This window comes from Mustelus asterias, chromosome 14, assembly GCF_964213995.1.
Source record: "Mustelus asterias chromosome 14, sMusAst1.hap1.1, whole genome shotgun sequence".
In the NCBI taxonomy this organism is placed as follows: Eukaryota; Metazoa; Chordata; class Chondrichthyes; order Carcharhiniformes; family Triakidae; genus Mustelus; species Mustelus asterias.
The window spans coordinates 47,463,011-47,487,059 of record NC_135814.1 but is presented as its reverse complement, the minus strand read 5'-3'; the positions used below and the strand labels follow the sequence as shown (position 1 = coordinate 47,487,059).

Sequence of the window (24,049 nt, the reverse complement as noted above, 5' to 3'; positions counted from 1 at the left end):
AAAAATCTTCCACAGCCAAGGACTCATAAACAGTGAACTCCCAATGTTTATAAACGTTCAGCATTGAACTTTAAATTGGCTAAGAAAGTCCTTGTTATAATGGCCATGAAAGCTCAGGGGATAATCAAAAGATCACTCCTTGGTCTTCGTAGGTACAAGCTGCCTTATTGAACGAGTAGAGGCACGCCCACTGGGAAGCAGTCAACGGGGCTTTTAAGACTGTTACTTCACCCAGACCGGAGGTGAAGACCACCTGGCTGTAAGCCTCAGGCATGGTCCTATCCTTTGGTGCACAGTAAAGGGTGTTGGTGACAGGATGCTGGCATTTGGCTGAATTACTCCACTATCCTGTAGTATAACTTGTAAATTTTGCGTGCTTTTGTGTTTGTGAATGTGAGTTGCAAAGGTTGTGGCTTGGTTTTACCCTTTTAAATATCTTTTATAACTTTGCTTGAGTGCGTTTTAGCTCAATAAAAACCAACCCATTTTGTCTTAAACTCAAGAAGTCCTACCAGACTAATTCTTTATCATATATGGTTAAAAGGCTAAGCACAGACATTGAGTAAACACCTTCAGCTTCTCTGCATTCGCAAAAAAAGCTGCTGCAGTCAGACTTGGATTTGTAAACTAGTGGAGTCATTTTTACCTCCTTCTATAGCTGTAAAACAGGTCGCATGCATAAGGAAGCCATGTTTCTTACTTTCTTTTAAAATATATCAGAAACTGTTCTGAAACAGATAACATCAGAAACACCATCTGAACTACTGAACCACCTGTAGGACAACTGCATAGCCAAGGTAATAGACAGCTATACCTTGAAAGTGGGAGAAGAACTCTTCCCCACCCTGTTCAAACATCAAGTTCAGATGAGAGCTGACCACCTGACAATTCAACTATAAGAAACCTCACAACTTACTGAGTACAAATCCACTGTGTTTACAAGACCTCCATTCCAGCTCAATCATCAATTCATCCAAGAAACTGTAGACCTGCTATAACAGAGACTGAAATTATTCCGGATTGTCATTGTACTATTTTTCTTCATCTGTATCTAATTGTTGTGTGTGAGATAGTTGCCTGATTATAGCTGTTAGTGCATGTGGACTTGAGTATTAGATACTACATGCTACTCAGATAAAATACTGTAAGGTCCCCTATGTACTATTTATGGGGTTACCTGATCTGAGAGTTGAAAGTCGGATAACACATGTTGGGGAGTTGGCCAGCTTGGCAGATGTTGTTGCAGCTAAATCTGTGATTTCTAATGTTGTTCTTCAGCCTGGGATATGACATCGATGACAAGGATGAATACAGAGATATTTAGGATTGTGCCATGGCATTTGCTGGAGCTGGTGTGTCACTAATCCTAGGAATTGAGCTGTTTGATCTGGTGGGTGATGTCAGTTTGAAATGGAGAGCGTGGCTAGAGGAGTTTGAAGCATGTGCTGATGTAAGAAAAAGAACATAAGGAAAGGAGAAGGAACAGACCATTGGGCCCCTCGAGCCTGCTCTGTACAGTTAACCCTCTGCCTCAATTCCATCTCAAGACCACTCTGCATGTCTCTCAATTCCCAATGAGATCAAAATTCTATCCATCCCAGAATATCAATGCTGGGGTGTTCACAGCTCTCTAGTGGACAGACTTCCAGCGAGTCACAACATTCTTAGCAATTTCTCCACATCCCTGTCCTAAATGAATGACTCCTTATTTTGAGACTGGGGCCCACATCCTAGTTTCCCCAGCCAGGGTGAACAACTTCTCAGTGTCTACCCTGTCAAGCTCCTTCAGAGTCTCCTATGTTTCAATGAAATCACTTCTTATTTTTCTAAATGCCAGAGAGCATAGGCTCAATTTACTCAGCCTCTCATCACAGGACACGCCTCTGATCCCAACAATCAGTCTTACGATCTTTCATTCTATCGCCTCCAATCAAGTATGTCATTCCTCAGATATGGAGACAGTTGCAGTCTATGTTTGGACTAGGCAATGGTGGTGCAGAAAACATAGTGGTGACCCTTATTGTTGTTCAGTGCAGGTACTTCAATGAAGGAGACTTTCAACATGTTGTCTGATACAGGATGTAGGAGGGAATGAATGAACTGAGTCTTCTAAGACCATGTAGAACTTCAACCAAAGGGCTTTATTAAATATGCATGAAGGAGGGCAGAATTTGTGGCTATAGCTACAGCTTGCTTCTGCACTACTCTACTGAGCATTGGTTCTTACAGATTCTTATGCCCCTTTCTTTACTTTACCAAGTATTACATTTACATCAGGTCATCATATTGTTACTTTGAATTGGTTAAAGTTCTGTTTTTGATTACATTATACAGTTCCATTGTCTTGTGTGCTTTAGTTTTAATCTCCTGTCTACCTGTTTATAATATCAAAGCATTGTGTTTGCCAAACTGATTTCGGTGGTATGTTAATTGTCCCATCTCTCTGATATTTGATTAGTTTTCCAGAGGCACAATGGCTCCTCAAGACTTTTTGGAGCCTTGATAAGTGATATCTATATTTCTCTTATTGTTGCTGTGTCATTTGAGATGTAGTTATTTGTACTTTGTCCTGTCTGCCTGCAGTGAGTGTGGATACTACAGTGCTATCTGTTTAATCCTTTCCATTCATGCCTCTCCTGCTGCAGCCCACACTTCCTGGGTTTTGCCCTACTACACAGGAGGGTAGGCAAATTATGAATGTGCAGTGAAAGCTCTGAAGGACTATTATGTGGTGATGTCAAATGTCACATTCCAAAGACCTGTTTTTCATCAAGTGAGAAAGAAAGAGGGGGAAACAGTGATCCAATTTGTGACCCATATGAGGCAGACATCAGATGGATGCACTTAGATTGTGAGGGATCTGACTTTGATGCCAAACATTGTGGGCAGAATTTTCCCATCCCACCCACGATGGAAATTATAGCCGGGGTGGGGGGGGGGGGGGGGGGGGTGGCATGCAAAGGTCTGTTGACCTCAGACGGGAATATTTGACCTTGGAGTGAGCATGGCCAGAAAATCCCTGTGTGTTTTCAAGAAGCAGCAAGATATAGCCCCTGGGGCTAAAGGGGTCAAACGATATGGAGGAAAAGTGGGAATAGGTTGCTGAGTTGGGTGATCAGTTATGATCACAATGAATGGCAGAGCAGGCTCGAAGAGACAAATGGCCTACCCCTGTTCCCATTTCCTTTCTTTCTATGTTTTCTATGACCTGAATAACTAAATAATGGATCAGGTGGCAGGTCGGAAAAGTTGAAGTGTCGGCTGTTGGCAAGAGGAGGTGACTTAATACTGGATGACACCTTGAAAATAACAACTGCATTGGAAGTAGTGGATGGGCAAGTTAACAGAATGAAACTTGGGGCAGAATTTTACCAGCACGCCCGCCCGAGGCTTGTACGATCCCGCCTGAGGCCAACAGAGAATGCCATTCTGTGAGTCTCACCCGCCCCCAGTGTCAGGGTGGGCGTGCCGGTAAAATTCTGGCCTTGGTCCCACCTCTGACACAGGCATGACAACATTTGTGATCAACCGAGTGGCCTAGTGGACTCCAGGTGTGTGTAAATATATCCAGCAAATGTCTGAGAGAGCTTGTTTCAGATGTGGCAACTAAAATCAGGGGAAAAAGACTATTTTGCCAAGAGCTGAACAGAGGGGGAAACCTGACAAACCATGTAAAGGAAAGAGAGATGAAAGTAATACAACCGTGAGACAAGTTGAAGGAGATGCAGAGCGTGAAAGCATGAGGAGAAATCATAGATAGATGTTTTCTATCAACAGGAGCAACCACCAGAAAGTTCCAATGATTGTTGGTATTGTTGAAGTGAACATTATTCAGATTCAGAAATATAATCGGCAGAACATGCTGGGAGAAATTGAAGGCAAAGATAATCTAGTGCAAGTCTCAAAAATGTGTCAGAGAACTCTATCTCTGCACATCTAAAACTTCACTTCAAACTGTCGGATGCTTCATTGTGGGATTTGATAGCTGGGGACCAGAAAGTAGAGGCAATATTAGTAATAACTGAAGAGGATAGTGAGCCTCTTCTGAACAGGGAAAATGCCCAAGCCTTGCGGGTGCCACGCATTAGATTGAAAATGAATTCTGTGAAATCCCATGTGAAGCTTAGAGAGGAGTTTAGACCAGTGTTTGAAGGAATTGTGAAGTTACAGAACTGCCAAGGGCGATTGATGAGAACATGAAGATTGTAGCTCAGCCTATACACAGAACACCTTTTGCTCTGAGAAGGAAGTTGAGGCAAAGATCAGGAGTTGATTAACCAAGGCATCAGAGAGCCAGATGAAGAATTAACACAGTGGGTAAGCACTGTTGTGGTCATGTCTAAACCAAATGGTGACATCAGACTCTGTGTTAGCATGTGGAGTGAGAGAACATCACCCAATTCCCACTGTGGATGAAGTCTTTCATGAGTTGTCTACAAGCAAGGTGTTTTCCAAACGAGACTTAAAGTGCAGATACCACCAGCTGGAACTTCACCCTGATTCAAGGAAGGTAATAACTCATGTCACCCATTGTGGACTTTTCTAGTACAAGAGATTACTATCTGGCATCAACACAACAGCGGAGATTTATCAACACAAAATCCATAAGGTGATACAAGGGACCTCAGGGACAATGAAACATCTCAGGTGACGTAATTATTCATGGAGCCAATAAAGATGAACATTCGTGATGAGAGACTTCACTATCTAGCTGATGCATTGAGAAAGTTGACCAGAAAGAATGAATGGTTCAGATTTGATGAAGAACAGGACTCTGCCTTCCGAGCTTTGAAGGATAGTGTGACAAGTACTTGAGCTCCTGGGACAGTCTGATCCAAATGCACCAATGAAATTCATAGCAGATGCTACCAGTAGGATTAGGAGCAGTGCTGATGTTGAATCATTGCCCAAGAAAGCAGATCTCTGATAGATGGGAGTGGAGATATTCTCAGATGGAAGAAGAGGCCTTAGGATTGGTATGGGCATGTGAAAGATTCCATGTATATTTGTTACGAATTGAGTTTAAATAGTGATGGATCTCAAGCCATTAGAGATGATTTCATCTCCCAGATCCAAACTATGCTCTAGAATCAAAAGATGGGTTTTAAGACTTCAGCAGTATAAATACAAGATGGTTCACAATTCTGGAAAGATGGACATTACTGACCCACTGTCACAGCTACTGAGGGAAAATTAAACACAGATCTCATTACAGAAGGAAGCTGAACTGTTCTTGCAGTTTGTGGCAGTTCTCACTGCACACAGAGCAATAACAACTAGAGGGATTGAAAGAGTTAGACAAGGATAGAGAATTGGATAACACCAGGCAGAGAATTCAAGCTGGAAACTGGGAGAATTGCCCCATCACACTACAAGATGAACTGTGTACACTTAGGAAGCATTCTCAGATGTAGCAGACTTGCAGTGCCATAAAAACTTAGGCCTAGACTTGTGAGGGTAGCTCGAGTGTCACTTGAGAGTGGTTGAGACTAAGCAAAGCTTGCAAACCAAAGTATGGTGGCTATGGATGGAGAAAGATGTGGAGAGGTTTGCCAAAACATGTCATGAATGTCAACTTGCCAGCAAGCCCAATCCACCAGAACCAGTACACAGCACTGGTTCCTACTGGACCATGGGAGGACATAGCAATTGACTTATTCGGCCCATTTCTATCAGGAGAGACCATACCAGTGATGAATAACTACTACTGCCATTACTCTGCTGTGTTGAACAGCAGAGAAAATGGTGTCAGCATTGAATGAAATATTTGTAAGGCAGTCAACCAGTCACCCTGCATTCAGATAATGTGCCACAGTTGACAGACTTTGGCAGATTATATGCAAGTCATAGGCATTCACCATCACAGAGTAACTTTCAAATAGTCACAGACAAATGAGTAAGTGGAATGACAAAACCAATCCATAGAGAAATGGATGGGGTTTAAGACAAAGATTGGAAGGAGGCATTATTATCATATGTGGCAATGTTTACAGCAACTCTACACACTACAATGGGAAAAGACCTAGTCGAGCTGCTGGATGCAAAAAACACTATTTGGACACAAGACGCTAGAGCTGCGGCGCATCAGAGTTGATCAGGAGATTCATGATCATGATGCTAAGAAAGGAGGGTGCCATCAAGTCTTAGGTATACCTCAGAAAGTGAACTAGACTGTGATGCCAGGTGATGAATGACTGCTGAGATAGGAGAGCTCAAGTGAGATGGATGCACCATTGTACCCCAAGCCATAGACTGTCATCAGCAGGAAGGAAAATAGTGTGACTGTGCAGTTGCCAGAAGGAGTACTGTATGACGGAAATAATTCTTGTGTCAAGAAAGTGCCATGCTAACAAAGACACAGCAGCAAATGAATGAGATGCAGGAACTGAGGTGAAGCCGACATCCAGCAATCCAGATGTGCAAGCCAGCGGGCTGATAGCAGGTAAACTGTTTGCTATCCAGAGGAAAAAACATCAGGACAGTAGGCAGACCATGACATGAGTGGAGACCACCAAAGCAATGTAAAGATGTGTGAGTTAGCGACACATGATTAAAGTGGAAATCAATTTGGAGCAATGATTTGTGATTTGAAACAAGATGATTTTAAGTTGGAAAACAGCAAATCCTGACAGAGAGCTTGTGCCTAGATGTGAAGTTTCATGCGATGTGATTATGTTCAATACAAGGGTCTCTGCCAACACTGGCCTGTGATTTTGAAGTTCCTGTTTGTGATGTTTGCAAGTACATGAGGAAACAATTGGAGTGGATCAGTGAGGAGCAACAAATTACATACGAACGATTTTCACAAGAGATACCACAGTTAAATAGTGAAAGGGAAGTCAGAACCCAGTTTGTGCTGTGTAAGTAGCTCCAGAAAGTGAAATACTGAACAAAGCAACAAAACTATGGTGGACTGTGACACATTGAGCTTACCTGACATTCAGAACTGAAGAAATTAATTTAGTGAGTTCGGAAAATAGTGATTTGTTAAGTTTGTTTGCAAAATGTATTGCAGTATGTTTATTAAGGGCTGGAGCTTAAGCTACACCAAGCCGAAAAAACATGGACAGACATGTCTTTGGTCTAATAAGGCATGATAATATATGGTACTCGGATAAGATACTGTAAGGTACACTGTGCGCTATTTATGGGGTCACCTGGCTTGGATGTTGAAGTTCAGATAGCAAATATTAGGGTGATGCAAGTATATAATATATGCAGAGATTGTTACAACTGGACAATTGCATCCCTCAACACAAATTATGTGAAAAATTCAAACACTAACACCTTTTTTACTGTAAGGAGCAGCAGCATAGTTGTAATTCAAAACTTGCAATTAGTACGTATTTAATTATATCCCTGATGTAACCAATAATTTTTAATCTACTGTCTCTGATACCATCAGTCAAGAGACTTTGATGTGTAATATTTTCACTCAATAGCTTTGGTTCAATGTTGTAATATATTCAGAGCAGTTGATCCTCATGTATTGATGCCAGTCAGAATTCAAAACTCAAAACTTCAAAAACTGCAGATAAAAATTAACTAACGTAACTGCAGGTCCTGCCAAATAATGAGACCACCCTTCAGGTCAAATGTTATAATATTCTCTTTCTTACACCGCTTTGCCATAAGCATTCCATTTCAATGTGCATCAATACACAAGGTGGACAGCACAGTGGGTGCTTTTTGTTAACACAGCAGGCTTGTGTATTTTTAGGAATGCAATCCTTAAACTTGGTATATACTATACAAAGTAATACATTTGGGAAGAGATAAGGCTGTGATTCAATGGTTGGATTCAGACAATCTTTGTTCAAGGTTTACTCTCATTGTTTAATGAGCTGATAATAATCTTTCAGTTCAATTACAGCCCTCTAATTTGCCGGCAGTTAGTTATTATTCCACGTGTAGCACATGGCTGCTTTCAACAAATCAAAGCTTTACAGCCAGCATTTTATTCTAACTTGAGTATCCATACAAGTCATTTATTTTATAACATTCCTGTCCACAAGATTAATATCTTACATGTGGAAATCAAACAGCGGTCCATTTGTGTAAAGCAACATTTGGAGACAATTGTCACCTTACGTTCAATCACAGCATGGCTACACACAGGCAATATTTCAATCATGTTAATTTTAACAAATAAACAAACACAAATTTGTCAACCATGATCTTATTGAATGGTGGAGCAAGCTCGAGAGATTGAATGGCCTACTCCTGTTCCTATTTCTTATGGTCTTAAAGAGAAAGTTAGTCGGCAGTAAAAGAGATAACTACAAGTGTCTTCCTGATTTAATGTTTTCACTACCATCATCCAAAGAGACGTGCAAAGACATTTTTACATGAGCCAGGTGTCTCAAGTTTTCCATATCCTCCACCTAAATCTAGCTCAGTGTAACCTGAAGCAGATCCAATAGCAGCTATATCATAAATTTTGGTCTACCTAAACCCATGATTGGAATGTTTCTCAGCAGCAAGGTTCATTATTATCCCCAAATAAATTCCTAGATCACTGTATTTCAAAACTATTTAGCTTAAGTTTTGAGGTTTATTCATTTGTGTCACAAGTAGACTTACATTAACACTTCAATGAAGTTACTGTGAAAATCCCCTAGTTGCCACACTCCGGCGCCTGTCGTACACTGAGGGAGAATTTAACATGGCCAATGCACCGAACCACTTTCAGACTTGTGGGAGGAAACCGGTGTACCCGGAGGAAACCCATGCATACGTGGGGACAACGTGCAAACTCCGCACAGACAGTGACCCAAGCCGAGAATCAAACCTGGGTCCCTGGCACTGTGACGCAACAGTGCTAACCACTGTGCCACCGTGTGCTTACGAAGATATTTCCCTAAATGCGTGATGGGATTCTTAACAATTTGTAATCCTGATAGGAAAATGGCAACCATGGCAGTGTCAGAGTGTATTGAACTACTCAGAATCGATTTTTTAAAGATTCTTATGTGAATTAAAAGCATCAAGCAGTTTCTGGTCATCAACCAAGTAAAGTTTTTGTTACTTCAATTGTGATATATAAAACTGGAAGTGACAGCAAATAATCATCCAAATAATTAGTGCTTTCATATCATGTCCTTTCCTCTTTCATGTTAACTGATGCTTTAACCAATTCAAAATAAAACATGACATATATTTGTATGATAATATTGCTAAAAGTAATTTCCAGTCTATAACTACTTTCTTTATGCAATCAGCATTATCTAGGTCCAAACAGGAAAAATGTAATTTAAAGGCAGGTTCCAAGTATTATTATTTGCATTGGAAAAGTGGGAGAAACAACCAGTTACTGTGAAATACACATATTGCTGCAACTCTTCCTACACAGAAATAACCAAATGTGCATAGCGCTCAGTCACATATGCATTACTCACTCCCATTTTCATGTATATTTGGACTCTTAAATTGGGGAGTGGCACAAGTTGAATTAATTTGCTATAGTCTATTAATCGGACAGTAGGCAATACTCTTAGGCGACACCAGAGATGCTGACTACACAAAATGCACAGCACAGCTTCTCCAAATGTTTGAAACTGAATCCCAGTGCAAAATAAAATAGCTCAAAAATATAATAAAACAAAGATTGGTTGTAGTGCTTGGGCTACAGATGATAAGCTGTAACTCCTCTGGTTAAAGAAGTACATCAAATGTGCAATAAATAATAAGATGCACTTAATTATTTCAGTAACACTAGGCAGTACATCACTGACATGTATGGCACTCAATTTCACTCAGTACTCCTTTTATACAAGTACGCAATCTCTAGCAAGAAACTCCATATATGCCTGTTGTCCACCACATAATCATGCCTTTATTTGTGTTTTATATGTAGTTAAGGTAATTGCTTTTGCTTCTTCTTTTTAAAGATTATCTGTATTGTGTGAATGGGAGTAACTATACAGACAAGACCAGTGGATGTATAACATCATTTCAACATTACGGTAATCACCACAAATCTTTGCTGCCGAGCTACATACCTTCCAACAAATTATTTACACCTTTTAAACAACAATATCTGTATTTTAAGAATGAAATTTTCAAAATATATGACAGCCTGAATTCACAGCTCAGATATCACATGAGTCTTGAAAAAATTGTCAAATCCTGTCACTGCAATTAGTTCATTGTCAACATGTCTAGCTCAGATTAGCAAAAACCCTGCAGTTCAGAGTCTATCGTTTAAGAAGCACATATATGAAAAATAATTTGTTCTTCTATTGAATTTTCAGCATTTATCACACTGGATGTGGTAATTGCAAATTGCTAATTCCATTAGAGTATATCAGTACATTCGTGCATAAAGGCAATGCAACAGTTGGATATGCTGTCAATCACCCGTACAGGGATGCAAACAATTGAATCAATAAGCTGTTATATACAAAAAAGCTTGCACTATTCATCATGTTTTTTTCCAGCTTTTGTGTGAAAAGATACAATGGATATATTTCTTTAAAAATTACGTTGGTAAAGAACTAATAAATGAAGCAAAAGTAAATCATTCTCAATACAATGAAAACTCTTAAAGAGATATATATTTAGCTAAGTGTTTCTAGTTTGATTTAACCCCTACTGAGAACTGCCATCTTCTAGAATGCTGTTGACTGACAGCCATGGCCCTCGGAGTGGACCTCTGACACCTCCCCCAGCAGGATCGCTGCACTACTGGGCCTCCTGCCATGCAGGCCTGACTTGTGGCTTCCCTCCCTCCCATGACCCTGACATGCAGAGTTGGCGCTAACTCAAATGAAGAGAATAATGGTTAGGATACTTTCTAATTGAGGCATTTGGTCGTAATTGAAGTGGCAGGAACGTCACTGTCAATCTATAGCATTCTGTCTACTTCGCAGCAAGCCTAATACAGATAACTCAGAAATAATCATACTGAAGCAGCATACTGTTGCAGGTCAATTAGATCTCAGTCTCTGCGCTTCATTTCTATATATTTGTAAATAATCTCAAGTAGACACACATGACACATGTACTTATCTACTCCAACACATTCAAACTGATTTTGCTGTACTATCTCACTGCAGTATCATAGAAATTATGACCTACATTGCAGCTGCCTCTCCTTGGCAGACAAGAAGTGATACAGTATGGAGGAAAGGATAAGCTGAGGTGCCAGCATTAAATATTTGATTACCGTTATCTTTAATCACATGCATGCTTAAGCCAGTAGAAATAGCAAATATACTTGTAACATCAGCTTCAACCTACTCTAAGAGACATTTAAACACGAATATCTCAGCTAAGCATCGCAAAAATTATGCTAACCAACAGCGGCACAGAAACATAATTTTAAAAAATAATTACTACTTCTCGCATTACTATCCTCATCATTTTCAGTGCAAAATGGAGGGCATGGTAGATTAACAATGAATGGATGGGCAGTGTGCACTCCACTAGACTGTTTTTCTTATACTCACCGCATGTTGGAGAAAATAAGGAAATGATGCAAACATTTGACTGTTCAGTTTTTTTAAGTAATTAATATGATGTAAATATGACTCGCATCCAATTAAATAAACTATTCAAACGGCTTTATCTGCCACTGCTCGCACAACTTGTGATCAGATGTAAGACTGTGGCATTTTAGTGAGTCTTTCTGCAGATGTATTGATAAACCAATAAAATCAGCTGTCCTCCTAAACCTGTCAATCTGTATTAATATTTAAGGAGACACCTAATTGTTTTGTCTCTGACCATTCCTATTACAGCTTTTACTTGAAAACCAATTTACAAAATGCAATTACAAATCTTAAGTATTTGTTTAAAATCATTTTAACATTTTACTGAAAAACAAATAAGGAAAATAAAGTTAAGCACATTTTTTTGCAAAGCGTTTTATTTTATAGACATTGTGCATCATTGTAATAAATGGCTATCAGTAAAACTGAATTGCAGTATGTGTCAGTTAAATCACATTTAGAATCATCATCTGGCATACGTTTAAGTTTTATCTTTTAGGGACAATGGAGATTCTTATTGTAAATAGATCTGATATCATTAAAGCTTTGTAAATGCTAGTACTGCCAATTCTTATTGTGCCCCAGCTGTACACTATTTCTACTAGAAGAACATCAAACTACTCAATCAGAACTTATGATACGGTAAAAATTACACTGTGCTTAAAGCCATGAACAAAGGAGCAAAGCAATTACAGAGCAAAACAGCGTACAAAGAAGACCCAATAAATGAAATAGGCAGGAAAATTTGGTGAAAACTCTTAGGGGGCCTAACCACATTTAATTTAGGTCTGCACAATGATTAATATTCTGATTCTAATTCAAAAGATTTAAATGAACCACAAAGGTACATCTTTGAGGTAATTTTAATAACCATTGTACATCCATTTGTGCATTAACAGCTGGTTTGACTGGTATTTTATTTCTCTGTTTGCTTAATCAAAGGAAGCAGTCTTTATTGGCATAATCTTCAAATTAGCATTAACCAAACATGCGAGGTAGTTTGTGGAATAGCACTCCTTGTGGTGCACTGATGCAGCACAGGGTTTTGTGCACTGCATAACAGAACAAAGGATCCCATTTTTACCTACTTGCTGAAGCTTTCACATTTGTGCTCTTATTGTTCTACTCACTTGTCTATTTTATGTATCTTCATTCATTAAGAACAAGTACATACTAAAGTTCCAGGTAACCTGGCTTAATACTGATTTGAACCATTATTATTGTTCACATCGCATTTTGATGAGAAAGGAACTATGAATTTAAAAAAAGAAATCAACCTTTTTGTTACATTAGAAAAATCACAACATTGTTAGTTCCTCATATTGAAATGCAAGAAATAGGATCATATGTCAGTTATGACAAAAGATATACTTTAAATATTCAATGCTGTGGATTCTATAAGCTTCACAGTTTTTTCCAAATATTACCTCTACTTTTATTCTGAGGGATAAAGAGTTGTCATGCCTTAGTTCTTTTATGATTGAGGAAACTCTTTTGCATACAATGTCTAGAACTACTGTTGATAAGATGCTTTATCCATGAAAATGCAACACCCTGATTCTCGGCAGAACTTTAAGCAATTTCTTTAAATGAATTCTGATTTTAAAAAACTGCTAACTACTCCAGATCATTAAGTGTTAATGAGAATGCTGTGGAAATAGCGCTACAAATTATACTCAGAAAAAAATAATTCAATGTCTCAAACTTAATGAGAAGATTGTCAAAGTTGTGAAAAGACTTAGCATATTCATCTTGCTAGTTTTGTTGTTCCTGCAATAGTTACTGTGTTGAAATCACTTTAAATTGATTACATAGCTCTAGAACAAAGGTGTTTTATAATGAAGAACTGAAGCGGAATTAGTTTTCAGAAGCCATTGAAGATCATTAAGTTCCAATTAACAGTGTGAATCTTCATGTAACATAATTATTGTGTTTTTGAATAAACAAATACATCATTTTGAAGTTATTTTGATATAATAGCAGACTAAAATTATAGAGCTTCTTCAGCCAAGAAGAAAAGCATCAGCCTTCTGACGTTCATTTTATTTAATCTTACTTATGGAGTACATTAAACAAAATCTCAAAATGTCTTTGTTTGGAATTGCAAAGCAAATCTCTTTTTGCATGCAATATTTATTCATTTGAAACGTAATGGTGCTAGAAAATGATACAATTCTTTGTTTGCTTGCATGAAATCCAGTGTTGGATTAAACAGTCCTGGTTTCAGTTTAATAGAGCTCCAGATCTGCACCTAGATTCCAGCCTCAAAAGAGTATTTTCTATTGCATTAGTACCTTCGCAATCCCTATTAATGTCTCCCTTTACAATAAAATGACTGGATTAGTAATTGCTGCGGTCTTGGAGTTTAGACTCATGTCCAGTGAGAATTAGATTAAAACTGTCAGAAATTTTCACTCCAAAATCTTTAACAAAAGGTGTTGGACCACAAGGATGTTGCTGAGCATGAAGCTTTATACTCAGTTTGTGTGACTGCTGACATGAATGATGTGACTAATGATTTTCTTGCCTCTGCAACCGAAGTCACAAAACAACTACAGTTAAAACGTACTACCCACTCATTTCACTAGACAGAGCTCTGTTAAGGTAATTGCTAAGGGGAACCGAGCTCTTACATGAAAGCAGAGAGCATTTAAAATAATACTTGAAGCCTCTCTGGAATAATCGAGAATTGCTCGAAAGGTAGATTTATAAATGTAGTACATCGTGAGGCTGAAAGTCATCAGAAAGATGAAACGGGATCGATGCTTTGCATTTATCTGCAGTGCTCGCAATTACGCAAAAATGATCTGAAATTATTTTTCTGTTGGCTAAAGTTGGCCATCAGTCATGGTTGAAAGGTTTCTTCTGGGCTAGTGCCAATGGCTGACGTGTATGGCTCATTTCAACAAGCCAGTGAGGCATTCCCCAGCCCTGGAGAGAGTTGGCATATGATCCAACAGGCAGTATCTCAAGGCATTTGGAAAAGCTGATAGAGTATACTCCCCAAATAATGAACTTTAATGATAAATATGTGAGCATTTAGAAATCCATGGGTTAAACAAGGGCAGCCAACACAGATTTGTAAAAGGAAATTGTTTTTGACAATTTAATAGAGTTTTTTGAAGAGGTGGTTGATTGGATACATAAAGAGACTGCGGCAGATATAATGTATATGGATTTTCAGAAGGTGTTCAATATTATGCCTCAAACGAGGTTTGTTGGAAAGGATCAGGTGTACCATATCAGAAGAAATGTAGCAAAATAGAAGGCAAGATTTCTATTTATATAGCTGGCTTAACAACATCAGGATGTCGCAAGTGCTTTCTAGTCAATGAAACATGTTAAAGTGTAACCCCTGTTGTAAAGCAAGGCATACACCAGCCAATTTTAGCATAACAAGATCCCACAAACAGCAACGAGCTAATGGGAGCGATCATCCAGCTCTTCATGCTGGCGGGATCTCCTGGTCCCACCAATGGTGCACGCCTGCCGTGTGTTCCCTGGTGGCATGAGGTGGATCCAATGGGAATTTCCATTGACAGTGGCAGCCCCAGAAGATTGGAGCGGCACGATGGCTCAGTGGTTAGCACTGCTGCCTCAAAGTGCGAGGGACCCGAGTTCAATTCAGGCCTCAGGTGACTGTGCGGAGTTTGCACATTCTCCCCATGTCTGCGTGAGTTTCCTTCGGGTGCTCCGGTTTCCTCCCAGAGTCCAAAGATGGGCAGGTTAGGTGGATTGGCTGTGCTAAATTGCCCCTTAGTGTCAGGGAATTAGAAGGGTAAATACATGTGGTTACGGGGATAGGGCCTGGGTGGGATTATGGCCGGTGCAGACTTGATGGGCTGAATGGCCTTCTTCTGCACTGTAGGGATTCTATGATCCTGCTGCAAGCCAGGTGTCTCCTGCCGCTAATAAAAACATAGCTGGGAGGCCAGAGATTCCCGGCGAATGTGATGAGTCGTGATGTTGGTTAAAGGATAAACGTGAATCAGAATATCAGAAAACCGCCCCTTTCTTCTGAGGAAGAGAGCCATGGACGCCTGTATATTCACCTGCAAATGCAGACAGGGCCTTCATTTAAACTTCACAGGCTGAACAAAAGGAAATAAAGAGTTTGGGGAAATTAATATTTATTAGGTGTTGCCCACATTTCATTGATGAATGTATTCCAATGACACCCACCTCTACCATACTGCTACCTCTCTTGAATCCTCCACTGTTGCTAAATTTTCACAATGCTTATCAAAAACATCCAGTGCCAAATGAGCAGAAATTTCCTCCAGTTAACTATTGGGAAGACTATAACTATTTTTTTCAGTTCTCACTCCCAACTTTGTTTCCAGCTATCGGCTCCATCCCCCTCCACGGCAACAGTCTGTTCACAACATTGGTGCCACATACATTCATACGAAGGTACAAATTAGGGAGAGGAGTAAGCTATCCAGGCCCCCCTCAAGCCTGTTTCAGCATTTGATATGATGATGGCTGATCTGAATGTGGCCTCAACTCCATTTTCCTCGCTGTCCCTCAAAGCTCTTGACTCTTTTGCCTATCACCAATCTGTCTAACTCAAAATTGAATATATTCAATCAACCACCCTCTACGACACCCCAAAGAATTCCACAGACTAATGACCCTCAGAAAATAAAATTCTCTTCATTTCTGTCTTAAATGGGAGACCTCTTATTTTTAAACTATGTCCCTCAGTTCTAGTCTTGCCATGAGTGGAAACATCTTCCCAGCATTCACACCGTCAAACCCCTTCACATTCTTATAGATTTCAATAAGATCACCTCTCATTTTTCTAAATTCCAATGAATATAAGGCTAAACTGTGCATCGTTTCCTATAAGTTAACCCCTTCATCCCAGGAATCAGTCAAGGTGAACATTCTCTGAACTGCTTCGAAAGCAATTATCATAGAATTATAGATTGATTATATCCCTTCTTAAGTAAGGAGATCAAAATTGCAGAGTACTCCAAATACGTTCTCACTAAATTAACAGGCTACAAAATGAAGGCATGTAAAATCGCCGGTATCAATGCACCCCTCCCCAATGAGCTCAAAGCATTCGATACCCACTTTGACCAAGAGGTCAGCGAGAGCATGCCCTCCACTCCGGAAGCGTTGGATGAACCTATATCCGAGGTCAACATTACACATGTCAGAGCAGCCTTCTCTTAAGTCAACCCACTGAAAGAGACTGGCCTGGGTGGGGTACTCAGATGAGCACTCAGATTCTGTGCGGACCAGCTGGCGGGGGTATTTGCAGAAATCTTCAACCTCTCTTTACACCAATTTGAGATCCCTATCTGCTTTAAAAAGATGACCATCATCCCAGTACCAAAGAAAAGCCAAGCAGCATGCCTTAATGACTATCGTCCAGTGGCTCTGACATCCATCATTATGAAGTGCTTTGAAAGGTTAGTCATGGCACAAGTCAATTCCGGCCTCCCAGATTGCTTGGATCCACTACAGTTCACCTACCACCGCAACAGGCCTACAGCAGACGCCATCTCCCTGGCCCTACACTCAACCCTGGAGCATCTAGATAACAAAGACACCTATGACAGACTCCTATTTATTGACCACAGCTCAGCCTTCAACACCATTATTCCTATGAAACTCATCTCCAAACTCTGTGGCCTGGGGCTCGGCTCCTCCCTCTGCAACTGGATTCTGAACTTCCTAACTCACAGACCGCAAGCAGTAAGTATAGGCAGTAACACCTCCTCCATGATCATCCTCAACACCAATGCCCCACAAGGCTATGTCCTCAGCCCCCTACTATACTCCTTATACACCTATGACTGTGTGGCCAAATTTCCCTCCAACTCAATTTTCAAGTTGCGGATGGCACCACCATAGTGGTTGGATTTCAAACAATGATGAGACGGAGTATCCCAATAACTTCATTGCCGTGTTAATGTAAGCCCACTTGTGACACTGGTAAAATAAATTTAAACTTGAAAAACTTACCTTAAAATTGATCCCACAGATTTAACCCTGTTTAATCTTTTTGCTGTGGCTTTCACCCTGTTAGACTTTTAAGCATATTCATACTCTGGAAGCTAAAGTCTTTTCCTTTGGGTCTGGCTGCACAGACCACAGTTCAGGTCTATAGTATATTCCTACTGTTGTAGGGTGGTTGCATTCTGTTTAGTCAGTCTTAATGAAGTCTTTGTAGTCTTAGGTAGCTATTTAGGTGTTTATTAACTCGAAGAACGGTTCCCTGCTTGGGTCACTGTTTGTGCGGAGTCTGCACGTTTTCCTCTGGGTGCTCCGGTTTTCCCCCACCGTCCAAAAGGCATGCTGGTTAGATGCATTGGCCTTGCTAAATTCTCCCTCAGTGTACCCGAACAGGCGTCGGAGTGTGGCAACTAAAGGATTTTCACAGTAACTTATTTGCAGTGTTAATGTAAGCCTACTTGTGACAATAATAAATAAATAAATAAGAGTGACTCGGAGGGGAACTTCCCAGGCTAGGAAGCTTGTTTAATCTGTGCAGGACCATTCGACCAAATGAAGCAAAATAATAAGCAAACCAAGAATTCCTTCCTGTGGAGGTTACACAGAAATGGAACCGGTGATCATTGCTATGGAAGGTGTGGAGAAGTTTAAACTTTCAGATAATAATTGTCGATGTCAGTGGTTGATACAAACAAAAAGAATCTTTATTTGAAGAAATGATCCAAGTTTCCAATTCCATCTACCCAGACAATATTGTTCATGTCATGAATGTATCAAAAGGTCAGGTCTGTGAAAACACAATTGAAAGTGTCCAAAGATAAAATGGATGCAGCATCAGTCATTGTAACTGAGTTGGAGGAGCTGCTTTCAGTATCCTGGCTGTCTCCAAAAGGCCAATCATTTCTATCGGTACTGGAGAACACATCGATGATTCAGAACCATTCAAATGACAGCTCTTTATTCACAAACTTCTTGGTATGGACGATATTAAAGGGTTAATGGACCCAGTGAAAGGGCAGAGATCGGATGACAATAAAGATTGAATGGACCAACTTAAATTTAAACTATTCACACTCCTGAGGTCTTTATGGACTGCTTAAAATATGATGGAGACGGGGCTTACCAGTCAGATAATGAGTATCATCCCTGTTTTTGGAACAGATTTCAAGGGGAAAGAAAATGAAGGAGAACCAATAGCGAAGCTACTGACCAGAATGGACAACCTGAATGACCAAGAACTGGACAGTAACGATGGGGCTAAACAGTTGACAGCCAGGAAGAATCCAATGAGTGGCTCGAGAATCAGGTGTTACAGTCAGAATCACACAGGGTTTGTTCAAATAGTGATTAAAACTGGAAGGGATCCAAGCTCTTCCCAAATGTGTTGGCATTCCCAAACATCATGTCAGCACATCTGAGATGTTCAAACTCCTCCAGCAGACGGTGAAAATGGTAGATTGGTTTATCTGTGTGGCAACCAGCTATCATTCTCATTCTGTGATCCCCACGCTCTTCCCAGTTTAGATGTTGTCCTATTCCTGATGCTAATACTTGAGGACATTCTCACTCCATGAACAAGGCCAACAATGTGGGATTTGGAACATTTTTTTCCTGTTCAGGGTTCAGGCTTCATCTCCAGATTGTAAACTGGAGAAATATTTCTCTGAAAAGTACTGTTTGAATGAATTGGATTCTCCTCCTGATTGTTCAATGATTTCATTCTCAAATCTCATCTTCTTGGAAATAGGGAGCATGGAGTGTGTGTGACTGAGTGATCAGACTGCTCTGTGTACTGTGACAATACTGTGCCTTTAAGAAATGTATTTTAACCAGGTTTCTCGGCGGGATGTTCCAAGTAGGCCCTGGTTTTTTATTGGTGTTGTGTTGTCTGTAACCAGAGTCGTTTATTGCTGCTGAGGCAGTATAAATGACGTAATGTTTATCATTAATCTGGATTAATGCAGGGTCCTTTGCTTTTAGTGTCCCTTAGGATTACAGAGTGGAGCTAGATTGAGATTGATTGACAGGTCAGGTCATGTGGCTAGGGACAGCTATGCTTCAGAGAAAAGATCAGTTTCATTTCTCTGTTGCTGCCAGAAGCTGGTGGAAGAAAGCAGTGTCTTTCTGTCTCTCTCTCTATCTCTCCAGAGGCTTTTTGAAAGTTCCAGGACTGGGAAGAATCAGAGAATTGATCCAACATTCCAAGGCCAATTCACACAGGTGTTGAAAAGCTGTAAATGCAGCATCACGTCAGCATACTTGTTTCATTGCCAAGTCTGAAGAAGGGTTATGTCTGTGGGATGGTTTTTAATTTGGAATAACAGAGGTAGCTAGCTGTTAGGAGTTGTACTGTGTCACGTTTAAATCTTGTAATTAGTAAAAGTTATGCTAATTTTTTTTGTTATATTCTGTCTGTGTTCTTAAATAAACTTTGTTCAATCAGAACTTCCTAGAGGGTCACTTGAATCCTACCTGGACTGAAACACCATATGCTCACCCATGTCACAATCAAATGATTAACTTAAGGTCTGGGCCAACTTTATGAAAAACGTTGGAGTTCCTAGCCTGGGTCTTAACAGTACTATCTGATCGACAGTGATGTCTCAGGGCTGCTTTCCCATATCATCCGAGAGACATTGGACCTGATGGGAGCACATTCCCAGTGTGGCCAAGTTGTCTGTCACTGCAAAACTCACCCTGTTCTTGGTCACACTCTGCTGCTAAATACAGATGAAAACATAAAATTGTGAAATCTCCGTTCCCTCACACCCCCCTTGCAGGGTCAGTCAAATGCTGTCCCCAGATTTGAATGATGACTCTTCTCCTGCTACTCACTGCCTCCCCCACTTCCATCCACCCATGCTTGGATTGATGGGTCAGCCTCTTTCTTTCATCTTTGTTGAATATCTGCTCGGTGCAGCACGGTGGCACAGTGGTTAGCACTGCTGTCTCACAGCGCCAGGGACCTGGGTTCATTTCAAGCCCCGAGTCACTGCCTGTGTGGAGTTTGCACAGTATCCCCGTGTCTGCATGGGTTTCTTCTAGGTTCTCCGGTTTCCTCCCACTGTCCAAAGATGTGCAGGTTAGGTTGATTGGCCACGCTAAATTGATCCTAATGTCAGGGAATTAGCAGGGGTTACAGGAATACGGCCTGGGTGGGATTGTGATCAGTGCAGATTCGATGGGCCGAATGGCCTCCTTCTGCACTGTAGGGATTCTATGATTCTATGAACTATGTACATATATGCTTGCATGTGCACACAGCTCGGTCCAACACTAGATTGATTCCTAGGTGTGGTCATGTGTTTCTTATATCAATGTGTAACATTCTTCCTGAAAGAACTCTTCAAATGTCGACAATAAAAACATAAGAAAACTTATTCAAACTTATAAAGAAACACACTTGAGGCCTCACCCTGGACCATTCCAAGCTCACCACAATTCCCAACATGTTTTAATTTATACTGAGTCACCTGGTCAGCTGATCATCACATCATTCTGTCATTGGTTACATGGTTTACTGAGTCAGCTGACCCTTACAGCTTGTTACCATTGGTCACATTACAACAGATCCAATGTTATCACCGGTTAAATTGTAACATGTAGGCTGTACTGTACACATCCCACGTTAACCCTATATGTGGTAAACCTTTGTCCTGCACCTTCCCCAAGTCTTTATCCAATATTTCAAGTTATTCTAGTTTACCCCATGTATTTATATCGTATAGCTACCCCACCTTCCTATTGCAAGTCTCCGAGTCCCTAGATTCAGGCAGTCTGGAAGCCTTATTGCTCTTCTACAACTCATTCGACTCTTGTCACAGGAGTGATAGGCTCTGTTAGTGCTGGTAAATTCTAAATTTGGAAGTTGTTTTGACATTTGGGTATCTTTTCACCCCTTTTTTCTTGTCCCATGGTATTGAACATCTCTTTGCCAATCCAGCAGTTGTGGTGAGAGGTATTTGTTGATTTATCCCATTTTTGATCACAGATGAATGCTGTGATCATCCCCATAACACTTTCCCCTTCTTTCATTGTGTAGCCCTCCATGAAGCATATGGAAGTTCACATTTCAACAATAAAACCTTCATCCCCACTTGTTTCACAATTTTAGTCAAATTTTTGATTACTTTCCTCTTTTCTGGTTGTTTTTGAGTTAATTAATTTTTCTATTCCGCACAGCAACCAACTCTGGTGAGTTGAGTTGTTTTTGTTTCAGAGTTATCTCTTATATAAGTTTCACAACTTTGCCATGCATTCAGTTCTTTTCAGAATCTTTCTTCCATGCTCACTGACTGCTCCTTAGGGCAAAATCTTACCAGAAAATGGCAGAGTGTTGTTTCTGGTGAGAAAACTGGTGCGTTTCTCGGTTTTCTCTCCAGATCTATCGACATCCTGTCAAAAAAAGAGGGGGGCATGTTTCACGCTGTCATACAAGGTTGGGGCCTCAACATGCCAGCAAAACCCGGTTACACAGAGATCAGGGCACAATTTTTAAAGAGTGCCCTGATCATTACCTGAGTAAACTTCACCCCCCAGCCCAGCACGGAGGTCTCAGGGGCTCCGCTCCCTACTCCCATTTGGTGTTGGCATTTCTCTAACTCCCCATGATCATTGGCCGCTAACCCCCAGAATCATCAGCCCCTTCCCCACCCATCATCACCCCCCCGATCATTGACCCCTCCCCCCAAACCCCCAATCATCAGCCCCTTCCCACCCGAGCATCAGCTACCCCCCCAATCATTGCCCCCTTCTTCCCCCCTGCCCCTCCCCCACACAGTTTGAGCCAGCAGACACTTCCACCCTGCTCCCCCCCCCCCCCCCCCCCCCCCCCCCCACCCAACCCAACTGCCATTTCCAGCATCCACAGCTTCTCCATCTGCACCTGGCCACCACCACATCTAAATAAATCACCTCCCCACCATGAGGCTCCCAGTGGGGCCTGTCCCTTGGCACAGGTTGATTCTGTCATATCAGGCTGGCACTGCATGTTGACATGGGCATGGTGCCAACCTGAAGTGCCAATCTGTGACAAGGGGCAGTGCTTGGGGGCATTGCCAGGCCACAGTCTGCGCATGTCCCTCTCCCCCGGGGCATATACTTTCCCTTGCGCCCCGGGGAGATCCTCACAACAGGTTCATATCTGTGTGAACATGTTGTAAACCGTGCTAACGTGACATTACATTGGCATGGCGTCACTATATGGTGGGGGGGTGGGGGGGAGGAATGAATATCGGTTGAGGGGATGGATTAAGAACATTTAAATATATTCTAATTCAGGTAAGGCAGGAACTTGATGATGTCGCCCGCGAGGGGCGGGGAAGATCTGAAATCGTAAACTCGCCGACGAGATCTGCAACATCTGGATCTTGAGCCCTTGCAGCATTTGCACAGATGGCGAGCTTGGGCTCAATATCGCCCCCTTAGGCTCTTTCAATTCATTCATCCGATCTTCGGTCTGTTTCTTAGAATTTTTCCTGATCTGATTTAAAGTCTGGATTTACTCTGAGATATTTCCCATCTCATCCTTCACATGATTCAGATTGGACCGAAATTCAAGAAGTTCATCAATTTTAGGTGTTAATTCTACTTTCAAGCGACTGTTCTGATTCATTAACAATTCTTTCTTCTGTTCCAGGCATTTTCCACGATGCTAACTGGAGACTTCTGATGTGTGAAGTTCATTATGTTTGAATTGAAGATCCATTTCTGTTGAATTTGTTTCTACAAGTTCATTATTTAAGCATTTCAAGTCCTCTTTCAAGTATTCCACTTCCTGTGAGCAACATTCCAGTGTTCCCATTAGTTCTCCTTTTCCTTATCGGACACATCTTTTGTGTGTGAACGTTTATTTTCTACACGGATCATTTTTTGGGGGCAAAGTGTCATGAAAATGTACCAAGGGAATTCAACAAATTACAATATTTTCTCTTGGTTATATTCTGGTCATCTTTTAAACTAATAGTCAGATAGTTAAGGCAGAGTGATTGTATGAATCTAAACTGCATTTGATATGTTAACGAGCTTAGCAAAATTGCAAACAAATGTTTACCTAAGGCAATTTGGTAAGAATGGATACAGAGCACAAATCGATCTGACTGGGTTGCTGTGCTTCAAATAAGGGCTGGTATTCTCTGATCTCATTCGCCCCATCACCACTGCCAGCGAGAATGGAGAATTTGGCTCTCAGCCAAAACTCCATTCATTACAATGAAACTGGAGAATCCCAGCCACGGGCGAGGTCAGAGAATTCCAGCCAAGATATACAAGATGTGAAAGAAAGGTGTCATAGGGAAGGTGGATAAAGTAATTTTACATTCAAAAGCTAAAATCAAGAGATGAAGTCAATTAAGTCCGGGAGAAGGCAGTTCAAAAAAAAATTAGGTAAGGAAAGGGAGAGATCAAAGGAAAAAGACATATTTCTGGGGATACTGAAAACCATGAAGAGAACTGCTTTAGATTTCAGCCAACTGCAGGAATAACTAGTTAACACCCAGCAAAGCAGTGTGAAAGAAGCCAGATTTGAAAAACAAACTGCAGGTTGACCTCAAAAGGCACTGTGTGGTAAAAGTTACTGGATTTTAAAT

General features: G+C 40.8%; 1 pseudogene; it reads left to right on the top strand.

Moving 5' to 3' along the window:
• The first annotated feature begins 4,677 nt into the window (after positions 1 to 4,677).
• LOC144503392 (signal recognition particle subunit SRP54-like) lies at positions 4,678 to 23,156 on the top strand (annotated as a pseudogene).
• The last annotated feature ends 893 nt before the right edge of the window (positions 23,157 to 24,049 follow it).